The sequence below is a fragment of the Phalangium opilio genome, unplaced genomic scaffold (genome assembly GCF_054372755.1).
Source record: "Phalangium opilio isolate 3A_F unplaced genomic scaffold, DU_Popi_V2 ptg000014l_1, whole genome shotgun sequence".
Lineage (NCBI taxonomy): Eukaryota > Metazoa > Arthropoda > Arachnida > Opiliones > Phalangiidae > Phalangium > Phalangium opilio.
In genome coordinates this window covers 2,069,203-2,079,764 of record NW_028324149.1, presented here as the reverse complement: position 1 = coordinate 2,079,764, position 10,562 = coordinate 2,069,203, and positions in this window count along the sequence as shown.

The following is a 10,562-nucleotide window of genomic DNA, read 5'->3' as shown; positions in this document are numbered from 1 at the left end:
ATTCTGAGAATTTTAGCAGCTTAAAGACCATTATTCGCAACTTTTGTTATACGAAAAGTGTTACCACAAGTTTATAAGATATGTTCCATAAGCTACACTCGGTTTTGTAGTTAATCTAGTCCTATTTAGTCTGGACTAAGCCTTTGATAGCGCCTCACCAGGCGTCGCTTTACCTCGAATCTATGACCTACTTCAATTACTTCATGACAAGCTCCAGTTTGTAACCAGAATTTACAAACTTATGGAACATATCTTATGATACTATCTATACGCCAATAGCGTGTCTTCCTCCGCTAGTTTTCCACTCCGCGAAATTGTCCGCCATATTGAGGGAAATTGAGGAATCATTCTCTAAACCAGTTCCCACTATCGAAGTTTTTTTCAACTTTGAACAAACGTCTCTGAATCATAAGAAATATTTCACACTGTGTACTTCTTAGTAAATTGTCCATTATTTCTTAGCTCGCCCATTGACGGGCAGTATATAGCTACCGAAATTGACCACCAGACGGCGTTTTGCGTAGAGTAGCCAGCCATTTCAACCATCACCACCACCACGTGCTTAGCGTTTCTTAGACGAATGTAAATAAAGCGTTTTTGGCGTATTAACATGTCATATCGACGCTAGTACTATTTTTTTTCTTCTTCTTTTAAAGGGGGATGTTTAAATGAATTCCTCTTTTTCGTAGGGCGTATCGACTTAATCATAGCAGTGATTTTTTTAATGATTTGTTAAATTAAGACAAACGCGAGCGCGAGACGGAGACAACTTAGCCAATGGGGTTGCGTTGCGACTCTCGCGCGCTGAGACTTAATTGTCAACGGAATGTGTTTATTAATCCCTGGCTAGCTTAAATAATTTAAAATTTAATTAAGCATTTAATAAATATTATTCCACCTTCAACTCCTCCCTTACAGTTGTACTTTTTTGTATGTTTTGACTCGTGTGTCAAACACCCAAAGTACTTACCTAAATATATTATTGCAATCTGAAATTTTGGTTTTTTGAAATTTAGTACTGTATAAGTTTGTCTTTGGTTTTTACTAAGTTCACGTGATTAACTAGGGAGGGCGCTTCTTTCATTGGCTTATTACAGACACGAGTTAGGTTATAAATATCGTAAACACCCTGTATGTACGTAAAAAGAAATCTCAAATGCTAATGAAGAAGTATAAGTCGTGCTGTAGAGCGGGCCGTGTTGGCAAAACAGGCAAACGTTAGCAGCTAGCTAGCTAGCTACCCGTATCGGAGGACTCATTATTCATGTATTCAGAAGGGGGATACCCTAGCTAGCTTTTACCATGGCCATATTCCAGGCCCACATTTAAGCGACTCTGTTGAATTTATAAATGTATAAATTGTATAAAATGAATTTCCTATCCCCGGGCTGCTGGCTGGAAAATTCTTGCTTGCTTGCTTGACCTAGCAGCTACGTCTAACATTACAATTTCAAAGTAGGCCTAGAAACCGCACCACGCAGTGAGTGTACGTACGATCGCGTCTGAGGAGTAACTTCAGACCTTAGGATTATCCCAGAATCCCTCGCGCCGTGGTTTGCCAATTCTAAAAGAACCGCGTGCTATGTTACTAGACGCGAGGGGATGGACAGTCGCGATAATTCACCACGTGTACAAATTTTTGGTAATTTTTCGAATTCGCCAGCGTGAAATTGTATACCCTTTGTCCCACCTCTCTATTATGTATAGTAGTTTTAAAATTATTCGTCGGGAATAGCTAATATACATTTTATATATATATATTATACATTTGTAAACGGCGAATGTACTGTATTCGTTATTAGGGAAAAAAAAAGAAATCTTTTTGACCGGGGTTTAAAGGGCCGTTAGACGGTCGGGATGGCGTATTTTTGGCTCGAAATTTATTCTCGTAGCGTTAGAAAGGCCCGGTCCATTGTTCGTACTCGTAGTATAGCTAAATCCGAAGGAAGGCGACGTAGGCCGGTTCGCGCCCGTTTCTCCTTACCGGCTTTTGGCGCTTAAAAAAAGGCGGGAAAAGCTTCCATCGGCTGCTCCGCTTGCCAGCTAGCGAGCTTGCGTAATAGAATAGGACAACATTTACATACGCGGGCTTTTTATCTCGTTAACATGCGAGCCGCGATGAAGGCATTTTCTACTACGTTTTTCACGAAACGACGAACTAAGACAGGCGGACCTCGCCACCGTCGACGCATTTCGGCCTAGGATGCCGGACCAGAAAGTGCCTGGCGCCGGCCTCTATCGCGAACTACAACGACATACTCGCTTTTGTCATCACGTGGATGTATAAATAAATGTTGGACTAAAATCGAGGAACGTCGATCTTGCGTTGTTGATATTGACGATGTCTATGAGACGATGTCATGGTGTACTGGATGATGGGAGATCTTTTGGCGACTTGTCTCGCGGTTATCTTCTTCGAAGTCATCGGAGAAAACCATCATCCGTTAGCTGACTGCTAATTCTACCGAGAAATCGCCCCGTAAAACGAAAATGCGTGGAAGAAATAATATCATACGTTTGAAAGCGCGCGCGCCTGACCTTCTGATGCCAATGCGCATGCAACCACGTGACTGTAACGTCAAAGGGACGGTCTGCGAAGTGTCAAAGTCTAAAACATCAACAAGGTGACTTTAAGCGCGTCTATGGTGTCTTAAACCTCTACTTGTTACGTCTATGGTGTCAAACCTCTACTTGTTAGGTCTATGGTGACTTAAACCTCTACTTGTAACGTCTATGGTGACTTAAACCTCTACTTGTAACGTCTATGATGACGTAAACCTCTACTTGTAACGTCTATGATGACGTTCTAAACCTCTGCTTTATGTAACGTCTACTGTCACGAATGTAGCTGTAACGTCTATGGTGACATCAGTATCTACTACGGTGACTTAAATATCTACTTATAAACGTCTACCGTCAACCTGTAACATCTACCACGACCGCTTCCAACCAAGTCTCTTTGAAACAGCTTCATACTTTTCAAGATCCTGTGACTTAAAAAGTTTGTGACAGCGAAGAAATATTAAAGATTAGGTAGATTGTGTTGTAATAGTAGTATATCGTTGTTCGTGGTTTTGTGCTTGGAGTTTTGATTTTAAGAGCGCCACCTACTACATGGTGGTAACCCTTCGGTATCATCTCGTATATACCACATAAGTTCGAATGAGATCACGGACGGTCATGTACGCTCGCTACAGTTTCAACGAGCATCAATCAATCTTTACCTATATGGGAAAGTGTAACAGTTCGGAAAAATCTAAACAAAGCCAGGTGATAAAGGGGTTAGGATATTGTACTATATGTTTTCTAGAAATATATTGGATAGCAGCTGTAGAAATTTAAACATTCACTTTAGCCGGGGTTACTTGTAAAGATGACTCGAGCCCTAGGTATAGTAACTAAAGGGTTGTTGTATACGTATACGTCCGTATGAGTTCAAATTAATAGCTTATGCCAAAATAAAACAAAATGGGATATTTTTCATTTTGATATTGAGAAATATTATGGGAAGTTTTGACAGTTTCACGATTGAGATATAAGCTTAAATAAATAATGCCATGACGGCGCTCACAATTGATTTCACTTTGTTTAATGCTTTGCTTTTTTTATACGTCTTAGTTGACGATGGAATATCGAAATCTTTTTTCTATTTACTTACGTAATATTAATTGACAGTTTTGAATTGCCACCATGTCTTAGTTTCAATCTTAAACCTTATTATTTCAATGTCTAAAAATGGTTAAAGTTATAGTTATAGTTAATTGAATTCGCGTTAATATTGCTTTTAATTTCAAGTTGTGTATTACTTTCTTTTAAAGTTTTGGGAATTTTAAAAAAGGGGCCTAACGTTATTAAGGAGAAATTGTTAGGGAAAACATATGGAAAATTCAGGGGATGTGAATCTTAATTAACCTTTCCTTTCTGGTAAGCAAGTTTTATAAATAATCAAGTTGGAATTTTCTGTTTATATTAGCGTAAGTTTATAAGATATGTTCCTTATAAGTTGTTTGTCACTGGTTACAAGCTGGAGCTTGTCATGAAGTGATTGTAGTAGGTCATAGATTCGAGGTAAAGCGACGCCTGGTGAGGCGCCACTGTCAAAGGCTTAGTGGAGAATAAATAGGACTAAATGGACTGCAAAATTAACCACCGAGTGTAGGACTTCAATTCTCGCTTGTCGTTCACAAACTATCACTTATAAACTTATGATAATATATTTAGGGAGCATTTTACGTTGTTGTTTACTATCGGTTCTTAATGCTAATTTAGATTAAACGTATTTAGATATAAACCATTTCTATTTTAACAATCTAATAGCGTATTAGACTCTAGGGAATGAAATATGACGTAAAAATTAACTTCTGTTTGTCTGTGTACGCATTAATCGGCTGAACGCGCCCGCTACGACCTAATCTAGACGCTAGATCTATAGTAGCTGCATATATGTATGTATGTACAGCCACAAACCGAATTTTAACCTTATATACTAAATAGCTAGTTATATATATACGATTTTGTATGCCGGTAATGCCGCTATTTCGACGACGCTGAATTCAAAATAGGCTTATATAGAATCATACGTCACTATCGTAACGCGTGTTATGGCTAATTGAAATTAATAATCATTTTTATTTATCTTGCATGTCATGTTTTGGTTTTAAGTTATTTAAAATTATTATTAATTATTTTCTAAATCTTAATATAAATTACAATACAGGGTGTTGCTCACTGTTTAATACTGGTGCGGGAGCTGTGTAATTGCTTCGTAACACACCGTTATGAAGTTCATCAGATGTATTACTGTTGTTTCGGCTAATTGTTGATGAGTAAGAAAATGTTACTTTACGTAATGAAGTAACAAATAAAGATTTAACGAAAAATGTGTGTTTAAAACAACGTATATGCTTATATAAAGACAGCGTTTTCTGCTATAACTTAGTTTTAGTCGCAAAGCAACACCCGGTATAGTTTAAAATATGTATAAACGAATATTATAATTTCTATAATTTCAATCTTTTGAACCTCAAATTTACGTGCCGCTCATATTAAAAAATTGTAATTCTTTATATGTTTCTATGTCAATACAATTTTTGAAAGGTTTTTCCTATCGAAGACACGTGTTTACGTACGTTACTTTTATCTTAATTAGTGTAATTAGCATCTGAAAAGAAACTGAAATCCAATAAGGTATTTTCGCTTTCATTTAAAATGTAGGCTGTTATAATTCGCGTTTATGGGCTATTCAGCTTAAAATTTTTGAAGTTAGGCGATATATATGACGTGCTCCGTGTCAAGTTGTTATTCGGCAGCGATGAGTTGTTAAATTTTGTAAGGTGTTTCGCTTTAGTTAGCGAAGTTTACGCTGACATTTCTGTTTTTTTTAAAGGTGTTAGATTCATCGCTCAATTTTGTGTTTCAAAATGGATTGAGATTTATTTGAAAATTGAAATAATAATACGAAGTTGGTGTCAATACCAAGTTTGATTTTGGTCTGTTTATATGATCCCTTGTTTCTAGAGGAATATGGTTTATCAGGGAAGAAATGTAGCTCAAAACTATCAGGGAAAATTATTAGAAGAAATATGGTTCAAACGTTATCAGGGAATATTATTTGAAGCAATAGTTCTTATATCAGGGAAATTACTCAACATATCAGGGGAAATTACTCAACATATCAGGGGAAATTACTCAACATATCAGGGGAAATTACTCAACATATCAGGGGAAATTACTCAACACGTCAGGGAAAATTACTCAACACGTCAGGGAAAATTACTCAAAACGTCAGGGAAAATTACTCAACACGTCAGGGAAAATTACTCAACACGTCAGGGAAAATTACTCAACACGTCAGGGAAAATTACTCAACACGTCAGGGAAAATTACTCAACACGTCAGGGAAAATTACTCAACACGTCAGGGAAAATTACTCAACACGTCAGGGAAAATTACTCAACACGTCAGGGAAAATTACTCAACACGTCAGGGAAAATTACTCAACACGTCAGGGAAAATTACTCAACACGTCAGGGAAAATTACTCAACACGTCAGGGAAAATTACTCAACACGTCAGGGAAAATTACTCAACACGTCAGGGAAAATTACTCAACACGTCAGGGAAAATTACTCAACACGTCAGGGAAAATTACTCAACACGTCAGGGAAAATTACTCAACACGTCAGGGAAAATTATTATATGAAATGGTGTCTAAAATACAGTTACTTAACCTCTCTAATTTCATCTAAAATAATATATATTTTTTTAAATTGCATTCTGATCCGCATCCTGTAATTTGTGTTAAAGAATTTGAAAGTTATTTTTTTTACTATATCATCTCGGCCATAATTGTCGTTGAAGCTTTAATCTTTAGCAAATGATGGAGCTGGAATATGATAATAATTCTAGATCTTGCTGTATAACAATTACCAAAACGGCTTACATGCTGTATTTCTTTTTTTCACTTAATACTTTGCGTGCTGGCGCAGTGCATTACTAAAAAAAAGGATAGGGCAGTGATAAACATCATCGTGTCTTGTTTGTCCTAATTATTTTGGCACGACGAATCTCCATTTTTCTAGATCGTTCTGTTATTCTTATTACTGGAGAAGTTGGAATATTATATATTTTTAATTCATGCTCATGCTCATACTGATATAGTTGATTATGTAAGAGAGTAAATTTTTTATCAACTGCGCATGTGTAAAACCTGATAATAATTATTATATAATTGATATAATTTTTAACTTCTGTTAAAATTTTATCATGTTTTAAGTTTTGTTTCGTTTCATAACATGGTTTCGTTTTCATAAGTAAATCTTAAAATTTCAATATCTGGCACTTCAGTCAAATTTCCTCGCTTGTTAACGGTTATTTTACTTCTAAATTAAATCTTATTTAGGCCTAATAATAATAATAATATTTTATATAATAAAAAATGTATAATATTAAATGTAGAAACCGAAAACTTCGAAGCTAAAGCTTCTGAACTACTTTCCTAGATATGATTACGTAAAATTGCTCTTAAAATTAAGTATTGCCCATGCGCAATCAGGTGTTATATGACGTAAGAAACCCAGCCGAAAGAAAAAAAACATAACCGTAAACTTGAAAAATTAATTTTTCCAACCTTCATTAGTATTTGAGTCATTAAAATATGCTAGCTATCCAAACCATCAATCTATTTGCCGTAAGTCATATTTGCGATGCCAAAAACCGACGCGAATAGAGAAAAAAAAGAAAGAGAATAATTTTAATATTATGGAATGTTGTTATGTGTTTTGAATAATAATGACTTTTTAAAGAAAGTTTTAAGAAGAGAGAGAGATATAACACCAATTATATTTCAGAGGGAATATTTCCTTTGAATAGTTCTTAAGTTTTATCTTGTCCCGGCAGTCTAACGGTGGGCGCGTTTTTAATCAAATAAGGTATTTCGAGTATTGCGCGAAACTTTTATGTCACACGAGTTGCCATCAGCCCCGAATTTTTACCATGCAACGTTACGCGCTAAAGTTTTATTACTTTTACGGGCTAAGTTTCACCTCATGTATATTCAGGTATACGCAGTCGCGGACGCCGGAAACCCTAGCTCTTAGAATGTCCCCGACTTGAGTGATTTCTTCGCGAAGAAGCAGTCCAAAACGAACGCGTAACTCCGCCGTATTCGCCAAGACAACTTCCTTGAAAGAATCCGAAGAACTTTGGTGGTTGCGTCCAGTGAAATAAGTTTTATGGTAATTTTAATACTTTTGCAACAAACCCAACAGCCGCACCGTGTTTCAAGATTTACTGTTCACAAGTATTTTTCTATACCTTCACTGCCGTCTTTAACTATAAAGAAACAATATAACCTCTTTGACGCGTTTCAATTACTGCGGGTCAGGGAGTTTGAAAGGTCTGATGCGAGTTGCGATCGATGTACACAGCCATTTTGCCATTGAAATGTGGTTGTTTCTTTACACTTAACATGTAGGGTTTTAGTTAGAGATGGCAGTGTTAAGTTTGGTGATGAATTTACTTGTTGCGTACCTTAATTCCAAGGATCCTTGTATCTAGAAAACTTTCGCTTAATTGTCTGCCGCAACCAAAGAAATTTCTGAACTATTTACCACAGGTGTATGATTGTATTATTATGGCTATAGTTGCAATAAGAAATTTTAATGAAATTGAGATTGTCGCCAGTTGAAAACTAAACTAAGCTATATACGTAATTGAAATAGTTTCAAAATTTTATTAGAGTGATCTGGTAATTGTTTTCGTGGGCGCTAAATTAGTTTAAATCGTATTGCTAAATAAAATTAGATTAAAGGCCAAGATTCAGCATAAAGGGTTCAGCTTCAATGGTGTAGTTGCCTATTATGTCAAATCTTTTTGAATTCTTTTAAAGTTGACTGAGAACCAAACCAATTAAAGTCGAACTAAGTTGACTCGATCTCGGCCTTTAATACAGCTAACTTTCAGGGGACAAAATGTAATCTCCCGGAGCGATGCGTGAATTAACATAGAAAAGTACTTAAAGAGCCATGACGCGCTCTCATACTAATAGTTTTCCCACAGAAAACCTAACCTAAACTTAAGTATGAATTAACTAACAATTCTTAATTTTGGTGCTTGTGATTTTTGGGATTGGTTCGTCCGAACAAGGGATTGGACATTTATATTTTTAAAATTTTGTCTCTCATGGACATATTAACCTGTACGGTAGAACCGTACTTAAGCGTGCGTTATAGGGTTATAATCTTCAAGGGGATAATGTTCTAAATCTAAAATAAAACCATTGACACATTTCAATAATTAACCTAAGAAGTTAAGATATTAAAATCAGTGTCGGTCATTTTTAAAAGATAGTGCGGTACGTTGGATTGATTCCTTGTGTTTAAATTTATCTTAATCGTAATTAAACTGAACAATTGATCATTATCCTGCCCCTTAGTAGGAGTTGAAATTTCAACAAAGCAGCTATAGCGCGGGCATGCACCATGCACGCTTCGTTATTATTCCAAAAGTTATTTTCTTTTTCTTTTTAGTAAAGTTAGCAGGCTACGTTTTGCAAGTGCTTATTAAATGATATTATTTGTGGCGATGGCCAAATGCAGACATAGCTGTTCCATCAAACTTAGTACTAAGTACGCCCGTGTTCAGTTGAAAGTATTCCCCCATACCATATTTTTTTATGATTTCAACGCTATTTCTCGGCCCTGCATGCATGTAGCCATACCTACCTTCTTTAGGGGTGCATAAGAAGAACGGCGGCGACCGGGTGCGCCGGTGCCTGGAATGGTCCTGTCCTTAGCGTCTCTGAGCCCGCGGCTTTTGAGAAACGCAATATACCATATTTTCTTTATGGATAATTTATTCACTGAATATATTAACTATATACGAGACCTACTCGGCGTAGATGAGCCGCGGCTCTAGAGCTATCTGTTCTATACAGTAAACCTAACCATTAACGCCAAATTTGCCCCGGGCCAATATTTCAAATGAAAAAATATGAATTAGTGACATCTTCTTGTCGAAATTCGTACTTCTTTTAATATAAATCTATGAACAATTTAAATAATTTTGATGTAGTTCACGTGAAAATATTTTAGGCGCGCGAGATTATGAAGCGTGATAACATTTTGATTGATTAGCCAGAAGCCAACCAGTTATTGGTCCTTTTTCTTAGGTTCAAAACAAAATTCAGGCACATGTATTTGAGTATACCTTTAAATTTAGTAGTCCAAGGTATGTATGTAAATTATCAGGTAAAAGAAAAGGTGTGGTGGTTAAGGGGCATAGTTTTATCTAAACTTTATGATGAAATAAATTACGTAAGAATTTAAACTCGGTTAGTTTATAGCTACCTGAATCACCTAAACTCATTTTATAGTATATATTTAGTTATTTGGGAAGATTATGCAATCGTATATACGTTTGAGCTTGAATTGAGCTGCTGTTCATATATTGTATGCCTATATTGCTATGTAATCTTAAGGGGCCTTTACTGCCCATGCGCACAACCTTGGCTGAGTTAACAGGGATTTTAGGTGCCGGAATCACAAAGAAATCGAGGGGTTCAATACACAATAATTTTATTTGGATTTCGCGAGACTGCTGACGGAGTATTAGGTATATGAAACTGTAAACCATATGAAACTTTATAAAATTAGACAAAGACTTTGAGCTCGCCAGTGGTTATAAATTACTAATGTACGTTTTGTTAAGTAATAAGCAATTAGTTTTGCTGATGGGAAGCGACACTGTTTGAATAATTACTTACTTTGCAATGAACTTTGTTGAAGACATTGTCTTACACGATGGAGTTTAAGCAGTAACTGAATATAGTCACAGTTTTATTTAAATTCCAAACCATTTAAATCGAAAAACTATGAAGAGAGTGAAAGGCCTCTCGTATTGAAGAAATGCAAATTAGTTAGCTACATGGCCTCCCTCTTAAGACGGCGGGGTTAGATTACCAAGTGCTTCTCGAGAAAGAATGAAAAAAAAAATCTCAGAGCCTGCATGCATGCGTCCATGGTATTCTTTAAGTTATATACCATACCAGGAGCTAAAATTCCA